This window comes from Pseudorca crassidens, chromosome 12 (genome assembly GCF_039906515.1).
Source record: "Pseudorca crassidens isolate mPseCra1 chromosome 12, mPseCra1.hap1, whole genome shotgun sequence".
Taxonomy (NCBI): Eukaryota; Metazoa; Chordata; class Mammalia; order Artiodactyla; family Delphinidae; genus Pseudorca; species Pseudorca crassidens.
Genome location: NC_090307.1, coordinates 16231126 through 16243482, shown reverse-complemented (window position 1 = coordinate 16243482; position 12357 = coordinate 16231126). Strand labels below are relative to the sequence as shown.

The window sequence follows — 12357 nt, the reverse complement described above, 5'->3', positions numbered from 1 at the left end:
CGATAAGCAATCCAGACTTGAGTTTTGGAAGTACAATTCTTGAAACCATTCAAACACTTTGTGCTGTGCTTTCAACTCTTTAGGAGAAGGGAATTGGGGGAGGGGTAAGAAGGTATTCTAAGTAAACAAAGATTCTAAATCGAGGAAAGCTAGGATTTACTATTGTGTGGACATTATGAAATTCCATACATCGTAATATGTGTAGTGGATCACGATTTCAGATAAGCAAGGCCTTGTATCCTTTCCACTGCACGTAATGTTTTTACATGCATATTAATAAAGGCCCACCTTCGGGAGAAGAAAAAAGGCCTCCTTTCAAATGAAATCAAGCCCAGGTAAAGTTGAAACTCAACCCACAGAGTACTGGCACCGTTTTCAGGCTAAAAGAAGATGAGTTTCAATTTCACCATTTTGTAACATTGATAAATGTGATCCCGTGGCTGGCAAAATGTGCAGATTACATAGGTCCTTCTAAACACGTGTAAATGTGTCCCAATTTACGTGCCACTCCAAACAATTTGCTGTTTGAAATTAAAGACCAACAACTCTTCCGTGAAACATTCAGTTCATTTACATGAAAAGTCTTAAATAGCAAAAATGCTGCTTCCAATTTACATCAGACAATGACCCCATAACAGAGAACAATGGCTTCCTCGATGGAAGTTAATGCAAAGCAGAGGCACACTCAGATAACAAAACAAAACAAAAAAACACAACACCCTCCCCCCCCCAAAAAAAAAACTAACAAAAGAAAACTTTGCAGCACACTTTGCAAATATTAACCAATTAATGTAATTTAAAATAAAGCACAGAAACGCTTCCTGTGCTGGGAATCTTCACGGCTCCTCGAGTAACGTTAGTATCTTCACAGTCCGATCAAACAGGAGTGAGCCTTTTTAAGAGGTGTTGGTGACATTGTTTTCAGATCCTTCCATTTTGTCCTATTTCTAGGGTAAGCACAATTCGGTTGATTTGCGGGTTCCTCGTTTTTTAAAAAACCTTTCAACCGAGTGCACGTCTGTGAACCTTGTACGAACCAGGACCCAAGGCTATATGAACAGCATACCTGATCTGGTGCTAATATATTGTCTCCATCTCGGACGTGGTAACGATTATACACCTTTGTAGTCTTTACGGGGTTTATGTATGTATCTTTTGTGTGTGTGTGTTCTGGAGGCTGTGACCACCTGCTGTATGTACAATATGTGCTTGTTACATTTGTACACATCTCCCTTCGTGAATTTAAAGACTTGGCTATTACATCTTGTTTACTCAATATCATTCCCCCATTTAAAAAAAAAAAAAAAAGCTACATGAACTGAACATGCCATGTTTCAATCTGGCCCCAGTGGCTTTTTCTCCGAAAGCAAAACGTGTGTCTTTTACACCAGGGCTTTCTCCCCACCCCAGGGGGTGTCTTCCATTCTTTTGTGGCTCAGTTTAAGGCGAAAAGGGCTCCAAACCACTAACTACCCAGAAGAGAGCCCCTTCTTCCACCTCCAGGGAGAATTCCAGATTTAATGCATCTGAAGATAGCGTGCTCTCTTCTGACTTATTGGCCACCATTACGAGGATAACAAAACACCACCTTGGCTTCAAGATCCTGGGTAGAGGCTCGCGGTCTTTTGCAACCATCTTTGGCGAGGCCTTGCTTCCTTCCACTCGAGTAAGTTGCGGCTTGGGGCCATGAAAAGGACTGGGTGAGAGCCTGCAATGCCGCTGGAAAAAGCAGCAGGCCCTCAGCACCACCATCACCACCACCCCGCTCTCCGGGGCGAAGCCGCGATGCGGCGGCCGCATATGGGCGAGACTTGGCAGGTCCGCGCGGCTCGCCTTCCCTCCGCCGAGTCGGCACCGGCCGAGCGTCCGCGCCCGCGGGCTGCGGGGCTTCGCGTCTCGCCTCCTTCTCCCCGATCCTCCCTTCCCCCACCGGCCGCCCCCTCCCCCTCTCCCGCGCTCCCTTTTGTTCGCTCGCCGCTCGGGCCGAGCCGCCGGTGCCGCCGCCGCCGCCCGGGCCCGCACCCCGATCGTAGGCCCCGGCGTGGCGGGCCGCCGCCGCCGCCGCCGCCGTGCGGCCTAGAGCGCGGCGCCCGGGGAGGCGCGGGGCCCGGGCCGGGCGCACCGCAAGGCCGCGGCGGCGGCGGTGGCGGTGCCGGCGGCGGCGGCGGGGCGGCCCGGGCGGCGGCGGCGGCGGCTGCATCGGCAGCATCGGCGGCGGCACCGGCGGCGAGGCCGCTCCGCCGCACACGCACACCTCGACCCCGGCAGCGGGAATGCGGCTGACACGCCCGTAACATGGAAGCCGCCGCCGCCGCCGCCGCCGCCGCCGCTACGACGACAGCAGCAGCAGCTACAGCAGCAGCAGCCGCCGGCGGCGCCGCGCTGAACAAAGGTCATCCGAGCTGCGGCCCAGACGCCCGGGCTTGACCGCTGCGAAGGCCAACCCCGGGCAGGGGGTGGGTGTGCGCCCGGGACGCGGGGGGCGGCGAGGGGGCGGCCGGGCCGAGCGAGGGGTGCAGGGCCGCGGAGGAAGCGGCGCGGGCGGGCTCCGGCGAGGGGCGGGGGCGCGGGCCCCTCGTGCCCGGCCCTGCGGTCGGGGCCGGCGCGTGAGGCTCCGGCCCCTGGGCCTGACGGCCGCGGCCTGTCCCACCCTGGCCTTGGGGCCGGCCGGCCTTCGCGCCCCGCCGGCCTCCTTGGGGGGGCCGAGGACCAGCCGGTCTGGCTAGGCCCCGCAGGTTCCGAGAGGGGGGCCACGTGAGCGCCGCCGCTCGCCTCCTCCCCCCTCCGGCGCTGGCGCTGCGCAGCGGATTTTTTAAAAGGCCTCTGTGCCCCTCTGTCCCACTGGCCCCGAGTCCGCCCCCCCCACCCCCCCGCCTCCACCCCGGGCAGCCCTAGACTTCTTGCCCGAGGTGAAGGGATTTGGACTACTCCCCCCAGGTGCTTGAAAGAAGAGAAGGTCGGAGGAGGAGGAGGAGACTGGGGGGCTGCTGGTGGTGGTGACAGGGCTGCGAGAGAGAGGAGAGGAACGGGAGGAGGGGGCTGGGTGGGGGGGTGACAGGCAGAGAGGAGCCTGGTCAACAAGCCCGCAGCACTCTGCTAGGAGGCCGAGGCCGGCCCCTGCCGCCGACGCAGCCAGGGTGAGCAGACACACATAGATTGCTTTCCTGGGGGCTCTTTGTCAGCCACCAACCCAGAGCACACACACTGACACACACGTACACAAAGATCTGAGCCAGGTTGTGGGAGGTAAGTGGGGGAAGGAGAAGGAGGGGCAGCAGTGTCTGCGGTGGGCTTTGGGGTGGACGGGAGGGGGGATGGGCCCGAGGGGCTCTGGGGTGCTCGTGAGGGGAGCCCTTCCAGGGCTGTGTGCTTGTGCGCCGGTGGAGGGGACCCACGATGACCTTCCCGTCCTCACCAAGACCTAAGAGGGAGCAGCCACCCCCAGCGAGATCCTCCCTGTGCTGATGATTTTCAGGGACTTGTTGGCAACTCAGCGAGGGTTGCCATAGCTTTTTTATGTAGGGTGACCAGAACCGGTTGAAACTGGTTTGAGGCAGATCAGCTCCTGAGCACAATGCAGTCACTGAGCTACTACAGTGGGATAGCAGCTTCCTCCCTTCATGGCAGCCAAAAGCAGAGGAGCTTGCAGGAAGGGACCATCCCAACACAGTATGTGAATGCACACTTAGACACCACACAGCACTGGTACGTGACTAATGGAGCCCTAGAAGAGTCTGTGTAGAGAAGATGGGGGAAAATGTGCAGGTTTGCAAGGTCTGAGATTACTTGGGCTTTTCCTGCCTTTTTCTTTTGCTTAAGGGATGGACAAGGAGCTGAGATTTATGACCCTTATTAAAGAAAAAAATGTGCCTTGCTAGGGTGGGGACACTTGGTTTCTGCAGGCTCTCTCTCTCTCTCTCTCTCTCTCTCTCTCTCTCTCTCACTCTCTCTCTCTCTCTCCTCTATGTTTTTAACAAAACAAAACCAAAATGAACTGATGGATTTGTAATAATAGTTTGTTGCTGGAGAATGCTACTTTGCATGTTTTTTTCTCTTGCAGGGTATGTTCTGTTTTGTGCTTTTCCTTTTAGAAGCTACTAAAGGGTTTTGGGGATGCTTCTGACTATTATGAAGGCCAAAAGGTAACAATATTGTTCTAGGAAATGAGCATAAACGCGTTCCAGTGATGCTGTAAGGCATACATGCTGTCTTTTTTTTCCTTGTAGGCCTGTTGACTGGGGCTGCTTTTAACCCTTTCATATTTGCAGAGAATGCAACCGTGTGACAGTAACTGAACATTGGTCCAAAGTCTTTCCAAAAGGTCAAGGTTCACAAGGTGAGATATGATAATTTTGAGCATGATTTTAAGTATTTATTTGAAGATCCGTTCAGACACAGATTGACAGTGCATTGGTACCCTGGAGATAATATTGGGTGGAGAGTGGAGAAGAAATACTCTTGACGTTTAGCCAAGTTTAATGGGATTAGGGTGACTTTATGATAGTGTTGCTATCAAGGCGAAATCAGAATGACTTCATTAAATCGCATGTGGCTGGTCATTTATAAGAGGCAGGCCTGAAAAGAAGCAAGTTGAAGAGAATGGTAGGCGTCAGGGCCTTGTGGGGAATGCACTGTTTTGCATAAGACTAAAGCAGTACACATGGGGCATTTTCCCGATGATTACAGGGAAATGGAAGGACTTTGTCAAATCCAGGCAGCCTAGCCACCTTTTTGGGATCTGAGGAGTCTGCAGGTAGATTTGCCTTTTGTTCATTCATCACCTTTCTTTTTACCTTGCTCTGTGTGTTAACCTGAAAGGCTTTTCACTCTGAGTCAAGTGGTGGAATGGCTTTTATTGATTTGGGCGGGGGTGGGGTGTTGACGGTGAGTTTGCCATTGGATTATTTGTGGCATACGTTTTAATATGGAATACTTAATGCAATGCCAGGAGAAGACTGGGTAGTCTGGCTTCCTCTGTGCAAAGATGCCTGTTAACTCAGAGCTTTACAGCAGCGGATGGTAGAAAATGTCCAGGGCCTTAAAGGATGACAGTTTGCTTTGAGCTGGCATTTTTTATGCATCCTCCAAAACCAAAAGAGGTTTTAGAGGAGAAGAGAGAAGCAGCAGTGATCAGTGGTAGCCAAGTAAAGAACAAAGGCAGTGAGACCTCACAGGGGAATAAGAAACATTTCGCCTTGGGGTTCCTTGTGAAAAGAACTGCAACTTCCCCAAACAGGAAACCAGCAGTTCCAGAATCAAATCCAAGATGAACGCCAACAACGGATAGAACTAGTTCTGTCTTCTGGTTTGGTAAAAGTACAGTCAAGAGGAGCCCATAGAAGACACGATTGAAAACAAATTTCTCCCCTACTCTGTGGAGGGTATTTTGTTCCTCTTTGCATTCAGCAGAGCAGTCTTTTCAGAAGTGCCGAGGGTCTTAGAATGGGTTCTGTGCTGACAGTTGGTGGGCAGAATATCTGCAGTGAAGGGTGTCAAGTATGCAAGGGTTTTATTGTTGAAATGTTTTTCATAGGATTTCAGAGCATCCAGCGTGAGATAAAACTGGCAAAAGAGAAACAACAGGGCATGGTTAGCTCAGAATACTTTGTGTGGTATTTAATAGAGATAAATGTAATCTCGGACCGGGAGACCAGTAAATAGCTCACGTGATGGAACAAGATTCTTGACAAATCACTGTGCGAAAATTGGTTTTCAATTCTGCAACATTTTTGACTGCCAGAGGTTCTGTGTCTGAATGTGGCAGAAATCTGCTTGCAAAGCAGATCCCAATCCACGTTGCATGATATGCTGTTTCTGCTTTTCTGGTGCCAACTAAAACTCAGATGGCTAATGTGATAAACCTTAATTAGCTTAATACTACAATAAGCTGTTTTATAATTGAGTCCTTCACTCCTATCTTTAGAAAGTCAGTGATTTTTATTTACCTTTGACAGCTAACCCCTTGCAGTGACTGTTTCTTGATAGGATGTTTTAAAGCCCTTTTTGTAAGGCGTGGCGTGTCCCAGAACGTTCTGGTTTACTCTCTGTGGTTTTTAGATTTGTTACTCCCCCTCCCCCCAGAAGGCGCCTGGAAAATAGCATTTGCTTTGCACGCAGGCCCGTCTTTCCACTTTCCAGCTGCAGAGAGCCGTTGCAGGTCAGAGAGCTGGTTCTCCAGGGCTGCAATCAGGAGCCCATCTTGGCTGGAGGTTTGTCTCAGGTGGCGATCTCATGCTGGGCTCTGAGGATGTGGCAGGCCCAGGTCTCCCGGAGAGGAACAGAGTTTTCTGGGCTCGGGAATGTGAGTGCGGAGAAGCCGCAGTATCCTCTTGCCCAGAAGAGCCAGGTGGGAGTAGGGTGGCACCCACCCTTGGCGCCCTCCGGGTCCCCCCCCCAATCTGTCGCCCTGTGGGCAGCCACACCTGGAGCCCGGAGCCCAGCGCCTGCTCGGGATTGCCTGGGGCAGTCTCCAGGGACGCCAGGCGGGCTGTCCCCTCTGGAGGAAGAATGCGTCGGTTTGGCTGACGAGGGTCCGCTGGAAAGAAAGTGTCACTGGGTGGTGAACCTTTGCTTGTTTTTATCATTTGCCTACTTAGCATCACTTTTTCCATGTTAAAGAACGTTGGATCCAGGGTTTTTAGAACTCTCAGCCTCCTGGTTTAGGAGAACTCTCGCTCGCCTTCTCTCTCTCTCTCTCTCTCTCTCTCTCTTTTGCTGTCTTTTCTCACAAAGAGATTCCCCACCCACCTCCCACCTTGACTCCTTTCTAAAGGAGGGTCTAGGAATGCTGCAGCCAACACGTGGATGGAATTTTCTGCTGATACCTTTGACTAGGATGAGTTAGAACTTCAGGATTTGTAGTCTCTCCCCCCTCCCCCCCCCCGCCGCCTTTATTTCTTCCCTTGAAATGCTTTCTTGGGCTGTACTGTGGGGTACCGTCTGTCTCCCGTTGGTTGTGAATAAGCTTTCCCATATCCTTGGTGGAACTCCATTTAGCTGTTCACAGCTGGGGTGGAGGTTGCCTTCCTGTGGAGCCTCGCAAAGGTTGCCAGCACGGGGAGGGGGGAAAGACTTGGGGTTGCCCCCCACCCCGTCCCCCTAACATTTCTTCCTCATCAGTGCAATACAGTAGCAACAAAATAATAACAACAGCCACTGTTTAACGTCGAGGAAATCCACACCTTTGTGTTAATTATACAGGCAGTACCTCAGAGATCCCGTGGGTCTGGGTTCCAGACCACCACCAGAAAGTGATGATCGCAGTAAAGCAAGTCACTTGAATTTTTTGGTTTCTTGGTATGTATAAAATTTATGTTTACACTGTACTGTAATGTGTGCAGTAGCGTATCTAGAAAAACAACGTACGTATCTTTATTAAAAAATACTTTATTGCTGAAAAAAATGTTAACTATCACCTGACAATGCACAGTTGCCACAAACCTTGAATTTGTAAAAAAAAAAGCACAGTATCTGTGAAGTGCAGTAAAGCAAAGCGCAAAGGAGGTATGCCTGTATTTGGCGTATAATCTTTAACTATGTCATGGTTAAATAATTAACTTTTTACCCTTTTTTACTTTTAAATTTACATACAGTAAAACCCATGGTTTTATGGGTTTTGACAAGCGTGTAGTGCTGTGTATGCGCCACCACTACCCATAGGGAGTAGTTCCCTTGCCTGAAAAACTTTCCTCCTGCTGTCCCTTTGCAGTCAGACTCTTCTCTCCACTCCAGCCTCCCGGCAGCCAGCGATTTGTTCTGCCCTTATATTTGGTCTTTTCCAGAATGCCATACCAATGGCTTCTTTGACTTACAAAGTGCATTTGAAAGGCATCCATGTTGTCTTCTGTATCCATACGTGGTTCTTTTTTTTATTGCCAAGTTGTGTCGACCACTGTATGGATGTACCACGGTTTGTTTCTCTGTTCTCCCGTTGAAAGACATTAGGATTATTTCCAGTTTTTGGTGTTTGGGAATAAAGCTGCTATAAACATCTGCATACAGGCCTTTTGTCTGAACATAAGTTTTTGGTAAGGGCTTAGGAGTGGGATGGCTGGGTCATATGGTAAGTAGATAAGAATTAGAAGTTAGGAATGAAAGTAAATTCAGCTGGTCATTCCTCACAAAAAAGATCTAGCCTTGTCAGCTGCAGTTAAGACTGCCCAAGTAAATTTTTCATAGCAAATGTTATCTGAAGACACTTGAGAGATGTTCATGATAATAGACCACTCACTAACGGGATGACAGGCTTTATAACCCAGAACTAATTGGAATTAGCCGAAAGTGGAAACAAGAACCTGCCAGTGGTGAAATGGCCTTTATTCCCTTCAGCAGTTATTCCTCATCTCCTCAGAGGCATTCGGCAGGTTCCATAAAACACCAACCAATAATAGAATCAAAATTTTGGAAAGGGGTACGAAAGAGCTCCGTTGAAATCTTAGCTGCAGAAAGAACTTACCGTTAATGATAAGTTGTCTGATTTATTGACTGTCAAAATATTGGTGTTATTTTAATATTTGAAGTTATTATTCAGCTTTTGTGTCTTTTTTTTTTTTTTTCCTGCGGTACGCGGGCCTCTCACTGTTGTGGCCTCTCCCGTTGCGGAGCACAGGCTCCGGACGCGCAGGCTCAGCGGCCATGGCTCACGGGCCCAGCCGCTCCGCGGCATGTGGGATCTTCCCGGACCGGGGCACGAACCCGTGTCCCCTGCATTGGCAGGCAGACTCTCAACCGCTGCGCCACCAGGGAAGCCCTGTGTCTTTTAAAGAAGTGAAAGTATTTAAGCAACATCAGAGCACTGAAGTAGGGAGATTTTGGAAGCAGCTTGGTTTTTTTTTAGAGGATAAAGCAGTGTTCAGGATCAGGAGAGGTTATGGTGACGTGTGGAGGGAGAGGAGCTCGAGAAGTGGGAATCATTGTTAATTTGGGGATTATTTCATCCATTTAGCAGATACTGCGTGTTTACTAAGCACCGGACGTTGTGCTAGGCACTGGGAGGACCGAGGGAAAAGGAATCCAGAGAGGAAAACCTAGTGGGAAGTAGCCTACAGATGCTATGATAGGAATGTGAATAGGCCACCTAGTGCCAAGCATGGAGGGAGGAGCCCTGGAAGAGGTGGCTGCTGAGCACAACCAGTAAGAGTATGTAAGGCAGGCAGAGACTTGGGGGAAGAGCATGAAAGCCCGATGGAGTGGCGTGTGGAAAGGCCCTGGGAGAGCTTGGTGTCGCAGGTGGGGATGGGAGAGTAGGAGGAAGCTACGAGGCTGACAAGGGCCAGGCTTCTGAAGTTCATTTTATATCGTCCATTCCAGCGTGGGCTTCCCTGTGTAGACAGCAGAGGCAGAAAGACTCTTCATGACAGAGGTCCTGGGCCAGCACCACGAGGATGGAATGAGGACTGAGGACTTCTCTGGCTGGAGGCAGGGAGGTCAGAGGGGAGGCCCCACCCCAGCAGTGCAGGAGAAAGGAGGAGGGCTCCCTCTGAGGCGTTGGCGTGGGGAGGGAGTGGTAGGTGGCTACTGCATCAGGTGCAGGTGTGTGTGTGCTGGGCCCCGACTGGATATGCAGCGTGATGGAGGGGTAGGGGCAGAGGCAGCTCTCTGAGGTTACCTGCCGCCACGGGTTACTTGTGTCTCTCAGATTCTGAACTCAGGAGGCAGAAAAGATTTGGGAGGTGGAGGTGTTGATACAGTGAGTTCAGGTTTGGGTTGTGTTGCCTGCCCGCGGGGTGTCCTTTGCCTCCCAGATCTGTTTGAGCTGGAGGTCTAGACTGGCAGCAACTAATACAGAACAGAGATGATAGAAGAAAGGTATGAAAAGGTTTGAGTTTGGGCTCCCATAAGATAATGGTTTCTATAGTAAAAAGCATAAATGAAGGGGAGGTAGGGGCTGAAGAACTTGAGAAGCATGCTTCAGAAAGTTGGAGGGCAGGACATTTCCAGAAGGGCAGACCACGTGTTAGTAGCTGACACCTGCAGGCAGCACAGTCCGTTGTGGTGGCCTTTCCCTGCATTTAATAGCAAGACGATGAGGTGAGCTGTATGCTGTTATCCCCATGGTGCAGGTTGGGAAACTCAGGCCAGGATCCTGGCCAAGGTGTGCCAGCTCAGAAATGGTGGTGGCCACCTAGAGGGGTGGGATAGGGAGGGTGGGAGGGAGATGCAAGAGGGAGGGGATATGGGGACATATGTATATGTGTAGCTGATTCACTTTGTTATACAGCAGAAACTGACACACTATTGTAAAGCAATTATATTCCAATAAAGATGTTTAAAAAAAGAAAAAAGAAATGGTGGTGGAGGGAGAATTTGAAGCATGTTCCTCGTCACTGGGCTCTTCTGCCTTGGGGACAAGGGGAAACCATGGAAGGTGCTTGGGGGGAGGAGGCTGGAGAGACACAAGTAGCTGGTAAACAGCAAAGGCACCGAAGACTCTTGCGTTGGGAGTGGCCGTTAAGGACGGTGAGTGTGTCATGGAGAAGCGGAAGGCACAGTCGCGGGCCTTTGTAATTAGGCAGGTTTTCCTGACCTTAGTCGTCACGGAGAGGGGAGAATCTGTATCTACACCCAAGATGGACAGTGCTAGGAATAACCTGTTGGAAAGACTTAATTAAATGTTTTTTTCTGGGTACTAGGGTGAGGTACAAATTGGGAGAAGGAACCAAGAGGTGTTTTTGTTTTATCTATTCTTTGAAAAGGATAAGAAAATCAAAGGAAACTGAAAGTGGTGTTGTGAAAAATCTTTTGTTCTAACACAGAAACATAGTTTAAAGAATTCTTTGAATCATCTGCTATAGACAGGAAGTTCTAAATTCTGCCTGTTTTAGAATGAGGGGGGAGAGAAAATTCTACTTAATCGAAATCTGGAGACTGAAATAAGTAATTTTTAGATGAACTCAGAGTGGCCTTCTTAGCTGTCCCAAGTATTCCCCACCAAGTATCCTCTAGTTGATGGTCGTTAGGGCCCCCAAATGCAGGTTTTGTTTTCAGTCAGATATTACTACAACTGTACATAATTAGAGATTCTGAGCATCTTGAAGGATTCATAGAGACCTAAAGGTAAAGTCAAGGTGGTGTGGTTCTTGAATGTCTGTCTTCTCAAGTCAGTCTTACCTTCTAGGGAACCAAACTCCTGCTGACTCATGGGTCTGGTAATGGGTATTGATTTTGATAATTTTCTTCTGTGAGGCATAAATTCTTTAGGTATCTGAGCAGTAAGAATTTTTGAAAAACTTCTAGGTTAGAAAATTTCTAGCTCTGTGTTAAAAAAAAATCACAAAACTAGAAATACATTAAATATTTACAGTTATCTCCTTATTTTCTATAGTGAGCCTAAATCAGTAGCAGTGCCGGCCGGGGCCGGGGGTTGGCGGTTCAGCAGGTAGTTAATATCAATAGCACATTTGGAACTAGAACCCAGCACGCTAGACCTCCTGGTCTGAGACTGTTGCCATCATTCCTTTCTCTCTGCCTTCCAGAATTTCTCATATGTGTTTTGATGGTATATGTAGGCCAGCTCATACCTACAGTCCTTACATCCTGTGAACCTGAGAGCTTGAGTGATTCAAATGAAGCCCTCATACAGGTACTCATTGATAAGCTGGTTCTTAACGGTTTTGCTGATTTAACATAGCAAGAGTGGGGAAGGTAGTTTGAGGTCTCTAGCTTGAGAAGTGATGATGGCTAGTGTTCTACTTAAATGGGGGTGGAAAGGCCATGGAGATTTTCAGTTGCCTTTGGTCAGCTCTCAGTGATAGATACCTGTCTGCCCAGCCCTCAATGATATAAACCTGTGTTCTGCCCCTGGCTAGCTGTGAGACCTCAAGCAAGTTACTTAAATTCTAAGCCATACTTTTCTTGAGGGTTATTTTGAAGATTAAATGCATATGAAGTGCTTAGGGAAGTGGCTGGTGCGCGATGAGACCTCCCTAAAATCTTAGCTATCGTGTTCCTGAGGCTTCCTGTTATAGGGGAAGGGCCTTAGGCCGGGCATTTTCTGTCTTGGAAGGTAGTGTTTCTCCTGTTCTTTTACCTCCTTTATCAGTAGCGATTTTTGTTTTTGGAGGGCGGGGCGTGAAAACTTACACAGTGAGTGTCTCCTGCCTTGCCTTTAGGTTTTCAGTTACAGCTGCCCTATATCTGGTGAAAGTGGGTGAAATCTAGGTAAGAGTACTTGTTCCTACTTGGCTGCACTTCCTTTTGTAGCTGGAGAATCTTGGACAAATTTTGTAGTTGTAATCTTACAACTGCCTTTGCTCCCAGAAAAATTCAGCCCAGTCGGCGAGTGGCTAGAGTCTGGGTTGTCCGTCTACTGGCGTAATTTATGTCAACCAGAGTTTAAAAACAAGCAAAATTTGATCG

At 49.3% G+C, this 12357-nt stretch overlaps 1 protein-coding gene across 5 annotated transcripts in view; it reads left to right on the top strand.

Annotated features, from left to right (window-relative positions):
• Nucleotides 1-1355: 1355 nt before the first annotated feature.
• Nucleotides 1356-12357, top strand: part of ZNF532 (zinc finger protein 532) — a 109610-nt gene continuing 98608 nt past the window's right edge. For 2 of the 5 annotated variants that reach the window (XM_067698936.1, XM_067698938.1), the window contains exons 1-3: nt 2191-2456; nt 4061-4142; nt 4227-4336. The gene's annotated coding sequence lies outside the window, so the exon portion shown is untranslated. Of the gene's footprint in view, nt 1667-2190; nt 2457-3039; nt 3247-4060; nt 4143-4226; nt 4337-12357 lie in introns of those variants that run through there. The other 3 variants (XM_067698939.1, XM_067698937.1, XM_067698940.1) reach the window with 3 other exon arrangements.